Source organism: Notamacropus eugenii, chromosome 1 (genome assembly GCF_028372415.1).
Source record: "Notamacropus eugenii isolate mMacEug1 chromosome 1, mMacEug1.pri_v2, whole genome shotgun sequence".
In the NCBI taxonomy this organism is placed as follows: Eukaryota; Metazoa; Chordata; class Mammalia; order Diprotodontia; family Macropodidae; genus Notamacropus; species Notamacropus eugenii.
The window spans coordinates 62,175,863-62,188,363 of NC_092872.1; the positions used below are offsets into that span (position 1 = coordinate 62,175,863).

At 36.7% G+C, this 12,501-nt stretch overlaps 1 pseudogene; it reads right to left on the reverse strand.

Annotated features, from left to right (window-relative positions):
• Positions 1-415: 415 nt before the first annotated feature.
• LOC140522882 (olfactory receptor 13D1-like) lies at positions 416-1,357 on the reverse strand (annotated as a pseudogene).
• Between the last annotated feature and the right edge of the window lie 11,144 nt (positions 1,358-12,501).

Genomic DNA, 12,501 nt, shown 5'->3' on the forward strand with positions numbered 1-12,501 from the left:
AAGGTTTTAGAGGTAGAAAGTAGTAGGACCAGAATTTGAGGTCAGACTCTGAGATTTCAAGTTCAGTACTCTTTCCACTGCATCGTGATGTCTTCTGATTTTTGTGGAGGAGCATTGTGGGACAAAATACCAGCTATGGTGCAACTAGATTGTAGAGGGTTGCGATTCTTTCACATTGTTTGAAGTTTGTTATCCTGCCTTCTCAACTCTGGAAGCATACCTAGGAATGAGGCCTATATTTCCTTGATGTCAACCCATTTCCATGACTGTACTTTGTTAAAGTTGGCTGTGATGAGGAGTACCAGTATATAGATGGGCAAGACTAGAGAGAATCAAACCCATATGCCAAACATTGATTTTAAAATGTTGATGATTTATTTTATTTTGTCTCATTTGGCTGGTATACTCTGGCTTCTCATGCTGTCTGTGAGAAGATACTTTTGGTTAGTTTTTTCACAGCAGCCTTTACATCTTTGTTCCTCAGGCTATAAATGATGGGATTCAGCATGGGAATGACCACAGCATAGAAGAGGGCAATCACCTCATCTGTTGCATGGGAGTCTTTGGACTCGGGCTTCGTGTACATGAAGAGGATGGTCCCATAAAACATTGTCACCAGAGTCAGGTGTGCTGAACAGGTAGAAAAGGCTTTTTTTCTTCCCTCTGCAGAATTGATCTTCAGAATTGTAAAGAGGATAAAGGCATAAGAGATGATTATTAGCAACACTGGAATAACTAGCACGATGACATTTGATATCACCATAATGATTACATTGAGGGAGATATCTGTACATGCTAGTTTCAACACAGCCAGGATCTCACATGTGAGATAATCAATGACATTATTACCACAAAAAGGCAAACCCAGGGCAGGAATAATTTGCATCAATGAATTTAACATGCCTGTCAGCCATGAACTGGCTGCCATCCATCCACAAAGCTCTTTGTTCATGATGACGTGGTATCTCAATGGTCTACAAATGGCCACTTACCGGTCATAGGACATCACAGTGAGGAGCACACACTCTGTACACCCAAAGGCAAAGGAGAAGAACATTTGTGCTCCACATCCCACAAAGGAAATAGATTTTTCATCTGAAAGGAAGTTCACAATTATCATTGGAACAGAAGAAGATGTGTAGCAGATGTCCAAGAAGGAGAGGTTACTGAGGAAGAAGTACATTGGAGTGTGGAGGTGAGAGTCCAGGATGATGATTGTAATGAGGAAACTGTTGCCCAACAGTATTATAATGTACATGATAAGAGACAAAAGAGAGAAAACACAATAAAAGGTGGGGTAATCATCCAGACCTCTAAGAAAAAACATGGTCACAAATGTCTGGTTTTGATTTTCCATTTATTCTGTCTTCCTCCTGCAATACTTTATATTAGAACACAAAATACAAAATTTATCTGACTAAAATGAATGAAAATGCAGTTTGTTCTTTTCTCAATTAAATTTCTGGAATAGGAACATACTTTTCAATTTATGCCTCCTAGACTTCTTTCTCCCACAAACCATGCTCAAAAACACACTTCCAGGAAACCTCATTTTATTAGCAATCATCTTCCATAAAGAAATTTTGGGGCTCAATTACTCTTCCCAGCAACCTGGGTGTTTTTTCAGGAGTGACTCACTGAGTTCAAGTTGTTGAACAGTCGCATATTTCTAGAGTTAGAAGCAACCTCAAGTAACCTCAGGGGCAATGAAGTCCAAACTCTCCTTTTTCAAGATGAAGACACTGAAGTGGTCATATGACTTTCTTAGTTTTACACAGGTATTTATCAGCAGAGATGCGATTTGAATCTTGTCTCACTTCAGAGTCAGTCCTCTTTTTATTGATCAAAGTATTTGAAGGAAATAGAGGGAAAATGACATTTAATGAATAAGCATTTATAAGTACAAGTATTTTCAGGAAAATTTTTAGCTTGCTACAAATATGCAAATAAAAAAATATAATGGGACCATGATTCAATTACATCCTAAAAGATAATGGGTCATATAAAGAGAGTTCTAGGTAGATCTAGGTTCAAACATTGTCTTTAATACTCACCAGCTTTGGAACACTAGATATAGCACTTAACCTCTATTTTGCTTTAGTCAATAACCTAGGACTTTTCTAAACATCGAATCTAGAGACATGGGACCTGACCTTAAATACCACTTTTATTGGTTAGAACTGGAGTGACTTTAGTATGGGAATAAGGTTCATTTTTATTCTAGAACCATGACTTTGTAAGTATATGAGTTACGAAGTCATGGATGTGTTACAATCTTCATTAGTAGAAGAGAAACATGAGCAATGCAAGAAAATAATGAAAAGTGAGTCAACAGCTTGCTAAAGGAGAACTCAAAAAAATGTTGAAGAAAATAACACCTTTAAAAATAGGCTAACTCAGTTGGCAAAAGAGGTCCAAAAAATAAATGAGGAGAAGAATGCTTTAAAAAGCAGAATTAGCCAAATGGAAAAGGAGGTTCAAAAGCTCACTGAAGAAAATAGTTCTTTCAAAATTAGAATGGAACAGATGGAAGCTAATGATTTTGTGAGAAATCAAGAAATTATTTTTAAAAAAACCCCAAAAAGTTAAAAAATTGAAGATAATGTGAAATATCTCATTGGAAAAACAACTGACCTGGAAAATAGATCTAGGAGATACAATTTAAAAATTATGGGACTACCCGAATGCCATGATCAAAAAAAGAGACTAGACATAATTTTTCATGAAATTATCAAGGAAATGCTCCACTTCTCCATCTGTGCTGAGTTTCTGATTTCCTTTTCCTTGGGATGTGCTCTTAATGTTCCTTTTGATATTTCCCCACTTGCCTCCTCTCTCCTTGAATAACCCTTCTAATCTAGAATCCTTTTCCTTGCCCACAAAGTCCCTTCCCACCAGTTAAATTCCACCATCAAACTGAGAACACTATATGTCAGTCTTGCTCAGAGTTAAGAGTTTGGTAGGCATGTAGCTATTATAACAATTTACCTGTAAGCAAGGTGATTGTTTCACTTCCTGGACTTACCAGACAGCAAATGGCTTTTCCTTGTTTCAAGAAACTACTTTAGAAAATTCCTATGATGGATTTCCACGTGGTCAGTCCTGATGAGCAGCTAGGAAAATCAGTTTCAAGCCCTTCTCAATAATTACACCAAATTTAACCCTCTGTTAGAAGGAGTACACTTTTCCAGATGTGTATATCGATCAGAGGTAGAGTATTCTACTTCTGTCATTCAGAAATAGAGAATAGAGAAAGAAAGAAAAGTGACTTCTACTTTTAGTTGGACCCATTTATTTTTCAGTGGGTTCATCCACTGGCCCTAATATAGAAACCTGAAACAATTTAAAAAGAGGCAACCACTGACTCTGGGAAGCCATTTTAACTTCTTCTTAGGGGACATCTTTTGTCCCTGAAGCAATTTAAAGTTCTGGCAGGGAAATGTGCCAGAGTTAAAAACTTTCTGATACTTAAGGAATAATGCCCTAAAGATCTAATTACATGGAACTTATTAAACTACTCCCTTTCAAACAAACATGTTTCTGAGGCTACATTTTGGTTCCTGATCTTTAAAAATCAATCATCAATTGCATTCAGTGAACACTGACTTCACACCTACTTTGTGGTTTGATACACATCTAGTACAGTAGGTTGTGAAGTGGTTGTGGGTGACAAGGAATTATTCTAAGATTAAACAAGACATTGTCCCTTTGAAACATCAAAGACTTTTATCTAGTAGGGGCAATTAAATATTTCTTATAGTTTTCAAAAACATTTCTTCTATACTTTTTGTTACATTTCTGTCTTTCTGACCCTATTTATCCATATCTTTTTTGCGTATTTAAGGCATTTCTTTGAGATGCTGGCAAATGTCATTATCTGCTGTAGTGGAAGAGAGCACTGAGTTTGGTAGCCACCTCCCCCCACTCCTGTTTGACTAAGTAATTTATACAACAAATGTACCTCTTCTCAAAATAATGCTTTTAAATGGATAAAATTGGATGCAGAAATTGCAAAGGAAACTAAATGTATTGAAACAGAGTTGTCCAAATATTTGTAATATTAACAAATTTGAAAATTATCCATGGATCCTTTAGGGATTTGTGGAGTCCAGGTTAAGAGTCTGTGCTTTGGAGAAAACAATTACAATAAAGTTGTAGGAAAAGCAGCCAGATTATCAGGGTTTTAGGAGTGTGTAGTTTCTTAAGAAGTGTAGACAAGTTTTTAGACTCTGCTTTTTAGAAGACCGATAAAGTAGAGCGATAACACAATAGAGTGCAGGGGTAGCAAGGAAGATCTTTCTTTGTAAAATAATAAGACGAAGTTTTTTTGAAGACAGAGAGGAAGGAGTATCTACAGAGGTAGATACTAAAGCCACATAAGAAAAAGGGTGATGATTAAAGGAGTGAGATCCTAGAGGAAATGGGATCAATACCAGAGATATTGGGAAGGATGGGGGAAAAAACTGATATTCTAACTGGATCAGCTTTGTGTAGAGAATCTATACTATGGCAGTCAAAGTATAGTCAAAGTATATACATTCTTTTTTTTTTAATAAAATGCTTTAATATTCTTATTTGAGCTATAAAAATAACACTTTGGAGGAGGCATGGGTTGATGATGTTATTTTACATGTGAATAATGCAATTTAGAAAGATGAAGTACCTTCCTTAGCCATCTAAGTCTCAATTTCAAAATTTCATTTTCATCTTCTTTGGTTTTTTCTTGGAATAAGCATTAGCTTCAGAGTTCTTGAGTAAGTCTTCTGTCTGTACCGTTGGCACTATCTTCTCTTTCTTTCTCTGAAGGAAATTTCTTCCTTTCTGCATCACTGAGTCTTAATTTAGTTTCTTCTCTCCCATTTCACTCTAGTCTTCTTATTTACAAACATGCGTAGGTCTCCTACCATATAGGAAACTATTACACAGCTTTGTTACCCTCTCAGTCAACTGTCTTATTTATCTTTTTTCTCCTTTACCACTCAGCTTGCCCATTACTTGCAAGAAATTCTGCCTGATCTTCATCCTACAAACCTGATGCATGTTTCTTGATTAGACACACATTCAGGACGTGTCTAATTTCTATATCTTTGTATCATTTTAATACATTTTTGATCTGCCCAGATTAAATCTGCTAATCTTACCCTCTCCAAAAACAAAACAAAATAAAAAACTCACACCACTGTTTTTGATTTCTTCCTCTGCAGGCTTATTTTAACATGTTCTCTCCATTTTCACAGGAGACAGGATGATTTGCAACTTTATATACTTCTGTAAAGTGGGACAAAAAGAGCCTTCTTCCCAGAATTGTTGTGAGGATCACATTAGATAACACTTTTGTTCACTGCCAACCTTTAAGCATGATATAAACATTAGTTATTATTAGGATTATATTAGGGGACATGCATCAGGAAATTAAATGTTAGATCTAGAAGGGTCAAAGAAAGAACATAAAGTGTCACAGCTGAAAAATACCTTAAAACTGATTATGGAAGTGCAGTTGAAATTTGATTGACATACAGAATGCCAGAAGGAACCTTGGAACACAGATTCTTGTTCAAACAACAGATTTAATTGATGAGAAACCAAGGACCAGAGAGAATCTAAGGCTTAATCAGTACCAATGATGTCATTTAATAGAGTGATTTGGTTGTTATAATCATTCATGAGAGAATGAGACAAGAGATTTCAAATAGTTTTTTAGTGAGAAAAAAATAACCCTTGAGTTTGCTTTGCGTTTCATTGCCTGGTGCTAAGATGACCTCCATATTGGGGGTTTTCATGTGGTTCAACCTGACTTCCATTCCCATCCCTATCAATATTTCTATCCTAATTCAGTTTCTGTTCCCAGTAAATAATATCTCTTTCATGTCTGAAAAGGACCCTTGCTAAGACAGTACCCATGATCCTCAATTACCTTTTAGCTTAGAAGATGCTTTGTCTTCTCCTTCATTTGTGTCAAATCAGTTAGTTGCTGTTTTTCCTTGTCTGTGAACAATTATGGCAAAATATTGCCAACTTTTAACTCTTAAGTGGTTTGTAAGAGGCGCTGACCGCCACACCATCTGGGACGCCACACTGACGGACATCAGATAAACTGAGTCCGGAGCAGGGAACGGTGAACAAGATGGCGCTGGAAGGGACGGCCCCACCCCTGGTTTGTTTTTGTCACCATAGTTCCAGGTTGTGTTCATTACTATAGCTTCGGGTTTGTTTGTGTGTGTTACCATGGTTCACTGGGCTAGCTGGCAAAGACTATATAATCAGAGTGCTTGCTTGAATAAATCGGAGTTGCTTCATGACCTGCTCTCCCGCCTCATTCTCCACAGGAGGATGAGCAGCCTGCTGGCCAGGCATAAGACTTGCTCCTCTCGGTAAGCTATGCCATAACCATAGCAACTTGGCGCCCACCAACATGGGGCCAATAGCAGTGGTTATATTAACTTGTGTGGAGAGGAATCCTCTGTTTCTCGTTCTTCCTTATGTCTGCTCTATCCCGTGGTCCTTGGCAAGTTTCGAAGGCTGTTACTGAACTTGTATGTCAGTTTGTCCCTTCTCCATCCTCCCTCCCTCTCCCTCCCCTCTAGAATATTCGTAGGGACTTTGTAATCCCTAAAGGCATTTTAAGTTGTAGTGAGGAACTGTGTGGGACTTAAAAACTTTTAGAAGGTCTGGGAAAACTGTCCTCATGACCTGATTACACTAAGCTTAGTAGACTTCTAAGTCTAACCTTTCCACCTAGGCTCTTGATGTCATTCTTTTTAAAAAGTCATCCCTCCTTCTAATCCTTCCTCCATCAAATATTATAATCTATTTCCAATTTACCCTTTCAACTGGATTTTTTGTCTCTGTAAAAATATTCACACTTCTTCTATCCTACGGGAATCTTGCCCTTAATCATATCACCTTTTCAAACTATTATTATTTTCTTTTACTGTCTCCACTTCTGCAGCATCATTTAGGTCTCCTAGTTAAGTCCACATATCTGTTCCTCAGAAACAACACTCCACTTCACATTTCCTTGTGTTTAATTGCCAATCAACCATGTCAAAAGGTATATTCTCAAGTTTATCCCATAGCATTCTTTTCCCCCTTCAAAATACAGCCCAAATCCTATATTATATCTTGTCCTCTTCCTTATTTCCCCTCTGATTTCTAGAGTACAAGAAGATTGTGTCTGTATAAGATTTGTGCATTTCTGTGGACTGTCTTAATATACTGATATTGCTAGATGATGGCATTTTAAATATAATCTGAGGCCTGACCCACCTTTGAGGACATGAAGAGATCCATGGGCTACTCTACCTGAACAAAATGCACAGGCAGGCCTAAGGAGTGCCACGTACCCTGGGAACTATTTTCTCTAGGCTCCAAGAATATTATTGAGTCAAACTGTATCACCTTTCTCTGATAAGTATGCCCTATATTTGTGGTATGGTACTTCAAGCTACCTTTCATAAGTATATATCAGGATTCCAGCTTCTATGAAAATTAAACTAGAAAACTGTTAGAAGAATGTCCACTTCTCTGTATACTGATCCATGCATTCTGGAGAGCAATTTGGAACTATGCCCAGAGGGCAACCAAACTGTGCATTCCTTTTGATCCAGCAATGCCTACTATGCCTGTATCCCACAGAGAAAATAAAAAAGGGAAAAGGACCTCCACGTACAAAAATATTTATAGCATCCCTTTTTTGTTATTTCAAAATATTGAAAACTGAGGAGATCCCCATCAATTTGGGAATGGCTGAACAAGCTGTGGTATATGAATGTAATGGAATGGTCTTGTGCAATAAGAAATGATGAACAGGTCGATTTTAGAAAATCCTGGAAAGACTTGTATGAACTCATACAAAGTGAAATGAGCAGAATCAGGAAGCCACTGTACATGGTGTCAGAAACATTGTGTGATGATCATTGAAAAATGGCTCAGCTCTTCTTAGCAGCAGAATGATCCAAGATAAGCACAGAGGACTGAAGAAGGAAAATGCTATCCATAGTCATCTAAAGAACTGATAGACTCTGAATGCAAGTTGAAGCATATTTTTCTTTTTACTTACCTTATTCTTTCTCATGGTTTTAAAAAAAATCTGTTCTTTTTTCACAACTGTGACTAATATGGAATTTTTTACATTATTGGACATGTATGAGGTATATCAAGCTTCTTTAACAGCCTGGTGAAAACTACATAGCTTCCAGAATAGTATATTGAAACACACACAATAAAATACATAGGATTACAAAGGAAGCCAATCAAATTAGACTACAGTCATAAAAATATTAAAGAAATTAAGAATTTCATAGATCCCAGATTGAGAAGCCCTTCACTACAGTGTGGTGCTTGTTAAGCAGAAGTGCAAATAAATAGATGCAGAGAAAGAGTAATGGAACCTATTTCTAGAATACTGGGATTCTATAATCCTAAAACAGGTCCAAGCAAAATGTGAATCTCTAGGAAATACTGAACTAGCAAAGAGTGGGGGTTCATCTTCCAAGGTTTTGGTTAATACTTGGACCATTCTAGGAAAGCATTTTCCACAACCTATCTTCTTCAGGCCTGATGGGAAAGGAAATGACAGAAATAGCAGGTTCCATTTTCTTAGGGCAGAAAGAGATTGAATCTTGAAATAATAAACATGGAGAATTGCCAATGTTCCTTTTTTTTTTCTGTTTGCTCTTCTTGCCTTAACCCTGGTGTTTTTGCTCTCTACTTGAATAAGACCAATGCTAAGATGAAATCTATTCATTTAGGGCATTAAGTAATCAGAGATGATGATTCCTACAAAGTAGGCTAACTACTTTCCTTGTTGGCATATACAGAATGAAGTGAACATACCATATCTGCACCTCTTCAACTGCTACTGCTTTGTTGCCTTCTTCTTCTACATGTATTCATTCTTGAGCTCAGCATTTGTAATAGCCAGTTCCTTTGATAATGCTCGTGTTGTTTGTGTGACTTTCCCTATGTCCTAGTAGGTCTATTGACTACCTAACAATGTACTAGACTAGGAAATCCTTTTCTTAGGTCATTAGGAAGAAAACACTTCTTAATGTCCAGTCATTAGGTAGGTGACTTTCAACTGCTTTTCTTTTCTGTTGGTACATTCCTTTCTTATTGTTATTATACAAAGAGCTAGTACAGCATTGTGGAATAACAAATGTTAGCTGCTACTATGGCTATAACTATGACAATTACAGTGATGGCTACAAGTGTGATGACGATGACTGCTACATATGACTATGTTTATTCCTCCTCCTTCTTTCCTAAGGGATGCACCCCCAAGTCATGTATCCAAAGTAGTCTTTTACACCTCCCATATCTCCTATCTCCTTTGTCTTTCTTTTCTTTATTAGTTGTTCCATTCTTTGCACACCTAGCATCTGCTAACTTTTATTATTAATTCAAGTTTTAATATAAATATCCCATCTCCCTAAGAGACTGTAGGCTCTTCAAGGGCACTTTGCATGCAAAGTGTCCAATAAAACTTTTTGAACACAGCAGATAATGAATGAATAAATTCTAGGGGTAGATGGTGATGGTAAGGTGAGCTCTCTAGCTCTGAAACTTTCCCCAATGAGCAAAGTCACTTGGGAGTGGAAAATTTTATATGCACATGCCTGTATTTGTATATATGTATGTATATGTGTATATGTATGTGTACATGTATGTGTATGTATATGTATTCATTCTCTCTTTCATCATCCTGGGACCGGAGAGTAGCATACTTTTCAGAGGAAAAAAGCCTTTGTCTTTCTCCTATTATTTTATGGTCTATTTAGTCTCTTGACCAGATATCCTTATATGTAAGTGATTAGAGGTAGCTTGTCACTGCTGCCATTAGATGGGAGCCACTTCTGAGTATATTGAATGAACTGCAGTGTGCCCTCCCCCAAAGGAACAAGGAAAGTGGCAGTTCCTATAATGATGGCATCTTGGTTTTGGATACTTGTAATAGTTCTGCCCTTCTAATTCTCTCTCCTGACTTATCTTTCACTTCAAAGTATTGTAGTTGGGCCAGGCACTGGGCTGATTTACTTGACCTTTCCTTCTAAATAAAAGATGAAGAGCTATTGTTTCCTCTGTTATAACATAGAGTGATAGGAAAAGCAAAGTGTTGGCTTAGAGGGCTATAACCATATAGGATGATGATCATGAGCCCAAGATAGAAGTCCTTTTTGAGATCTATTTGCATAAAACATTTATGTGCCTCAACTATTTCTGAGGTCCAATAAGTACAAATTGACATTATATCTTTGTTTAACCTATGCCAGCTTTTGCATGTCCCAGATCCACAGCTTTAGAATCTTAACCCAACTGCACTCAGGAATATCCATACACTGGGAATATTGACTCATACCAACTCTATTTACATGAACTTGAGTTTTTCAAGAATCCTAATTCTGCAATTAGCATAGCATAGTGGGAAATGTTTTGGGGTGAATTAAGTGACTTAATTTATAGTCCTCAATCGGTCACTTAATAATAATATGACCTTTGGTTACATATGTTTATACTCATTTCCTATGTCTCAGGGACTATCAGATCTTAACAGATCTTCTTGATACAATGGTGATTTTATCAGTTGAAACTTCCTTTTCTTAGCCAAGCTGCAATGATTTTGTCAGTGCAATTTTTTTCACTGATATCTAACTGAAGTAATTTATTTTATTTTTAAGATAAACTCATTGCTTATGAGATTATTTTTTGGAAAATCACTTAACTTTTCTCAGTTTTAATTGTTTCCTTGTAAAATGAAGGTTAAAAGTTCATCTCTACTTTCCCAGCATGCATGTTAGAAAGGTCTGATGAAATGATGGCTATAAATCAGTTTTTCATATGTAATGAATTATTGCAAATGTTAGGTATTATGATGACAGTATCATCTATATGAATAACCTCTTTATCTTTCCTTCTTCCTGAAAGTGAAAGATACTTGGCCCAAGAACTAAGTCTGATTATTTGCTCAGGCCAGTTTCTTCTTGGTTGTTTGGTTCGTAGAAGGAATCAAAGTTTTTATCAAGGCACAAGTATTTTAAAATTCCTTCTAAGAGTGCTATGCATTAAAAGAGTTGCCAGACCTATATATGACAGAATACCTACTCTCAAGGAACTTAAAATCTAAGCAGGGAGAAGAGGCTAACAGTTTTATTCCTTTATTACACAATCATTTAATAAATCATTGCTACATTCCATGTCCTATGAAGAGGGTTGGGAATAAAAAGAAAAAAAGATCCCCTGGAAAGACAGGACCTCCAGGGTCTGATGTTTGACCAGAGTGAAGTATAAACACTTCCAGGCTGACTCCTGCTGAATCAACACACAGTAGGCTGTGATGGCAGCTCTATCAGGAAATAGACTAGCCCTCACGAAATTTCACTTCAGAACGTTTAGTCTCAGGGTTTAAGGAACTTTCACCTAACAAACTTTCATCTAAGGAATGGCAGACTGCTGAGTAGGGAAAGACTGAAGGACATCTTCCCTCCATCCCCAGCTGTTTCTGGAAGTAAGGTCTCATGGTGCTGACCAAGGAGCAAACACCTGCCTGGTGAATGTGGTATGGTACCGCAGGGAGAAAGAGCATTTGTGGGACAGAGTTTTTGGAGGCTCCAACTATGACTTAGGGAAGGAGAAGAGTGCCTTAGATTGAGCTCCAAACAGAATTCAAAAAATAACAGGAAGGAATATCTGAGGTCTGGGACACCATTACTCACAACTCAGGATTAAATACTCATTACAATTATTATCTGATAAAATAAAACAAAACAAAACAAAAATAAAAATTAATAAGCAAAGGAAAAAGAACTGAACTTTCGATAACTACTATGGTGTAAATGAAGATCTGGGATCATATTCAGAAGAAGATAGTAGGATTAAAAAAAAAGCCACTTCTACACTAAATAGTAGCATCAAATGGCCACAAACCCTTGGAAACTTCTTGGAAGAACTCAAAAAGGAATTTAAAATTCAAATAGGAGAGATTCAGAAAAAAATAGGAGGAAAAAGACAATCTAAGGAAATTATGAAAAGAAAGCCAACCAATTGGAGGCCGAGGTTCCCAATCTTAAGAAAGAAAATAATTCCTTGAAAACTAGAATTGGGCAAGAAGAATAGAATGATATTATATGATACCAAGAAATAATAAAATTAGAAAAAAAAAGAAAAGAATCTGAAACATTTCATTAGAAAAGCAACTTGTCTCAAGAACAAATCAAGGAGAGACAATATAAGAATGGTTGACCTATCTAAAAGTTATGATAAAAATCCTTGATACAATTTTACAAGAAATCATTAAGGAAAACTGCCTTGAATTTCTGGAGCAAGAGGGTAATGTAGAACTCTCCCTTCCCCTCCCATTCATTACCTGAAAAATATCCCAGGAAGAAAATTTACAGGAATGTCAATAGCCAAGTTTCAAAACTCCCAGGTTAAAGAGAAAATATTAGAATAGCAAGAAAAAACAATTTAAATACTGTGAAGATACAATTAAGATGCAATTTCATA